The sequence below is a fragment of the Trypanosoma cruzi genome, assembly GCF_000209065.1.
Source record: "Trypanosoma cruzi strain CL Brener chromosome Unknown tcruzi_1047053451389, whole genome shotgun sequence".
NCBI lineage: Eukaryota > Euglenozoa > Kinetoplastea > Trypanosomatida > Trypanosomatidae > Trypanosoma > Trypanosoma cruzi.
The window spans coordinates 1-749 of NW_895278.1; the positions used below are offsets into that span (position 1 = coordinate 1).

Sequence of the window (749 nt, forward strand, 5' to 3'; positions counted from 1 at the left end):
TTTTTTTTTCCCTTCCCTTCCATCCCCTAGTCTCCTGCAGACACACGAACTGCGCGGCGGCGGCGTGATTACAAACCGGACGTCTGAAGGTCAACCGACCGCAGAGTCGATGTGGACCCTTGTCCCCCGTGGCTGAGTGCCGCCACCGTGCTTCTTTGTTCCTCCCTTTTGCCCTTGTGCATGCCGTGCGCGCATGATGCCGCTCTTTGTTCTGCAATGCCGATCCACGTGAGCGAGAAACGACGCCTTGACTACTGGCAACTGACGCACTCACCGCCCCACTTCCACGCCACCACCACCACGTTCACGGACGCGCTCGATGGCTGGCGGTTGCAACAATGCCAGGTGCTTCGGACGACGAGCATGTCTTGAAGAGGATGCCGCGGTATTTTGTGTGGGTTTCAATTTGTTTTTCTTCTGGTGGCTGTGTCTTTTTTGTTTTGTTGGTGCAATCTTGTTTTTTTTTTTTTATCCTTATGATTTAGGTGGTAGATGATTTCTTGCGGGAACGAGGGCGATGCTTGGGTTGTAGAGCTTCATACAAATGAAGGCGTAATATCGATGGAGATTTATGCTCGCGAGGCACCTTCTGTTGCGAACTCTTTTTTGCGCCTTGTTGAGAGCGGCCAGTTGTGCGGGGCGAAGTTTGTGAGAATGGTGCCTGGCTTTCTCGTGGAGTGTGCTGTGGACGTGACGAGGAAATATGGCGAGTTTGTAGAGGAAGTGACGGCAACCAGGTTGCACCATAC

The 749-nt window shown here is 52.9% G+C and overlaps 2 non-coding genes across 2 annotated transcripts; both read left to right on the plus strand.

Moving 5' to 3' along the window:
- The first annotated feature begins 59 nt into the window (after nucleotides 1–59).
- Tc00.1047053451389.10 lies at nucleotides 60–139 on the plus strand. The gene has a single exon (XR_008254558.1). It is a non-coding gene; the product is annotated as a C/D small nucleolar RNA (snoRNA), TB8C3C2 (small nucleolar RNA).
- A 51-nt stretch (nucleotides 140–190) lies between these two features.
- Tc00.1047053451389.20 lies at nucleotides 191–266 on the plus strand. The gene has a single exon (XR_008254559.1). It is a non-coding gene; the product is annotated as a C/D small nucleolar RNA (snoRNA), TB8C3C3 (small nucleolar RNA).
- The last annotated feature ends 483 nt before the right edge of the window (nucleotides 267–749 follow it).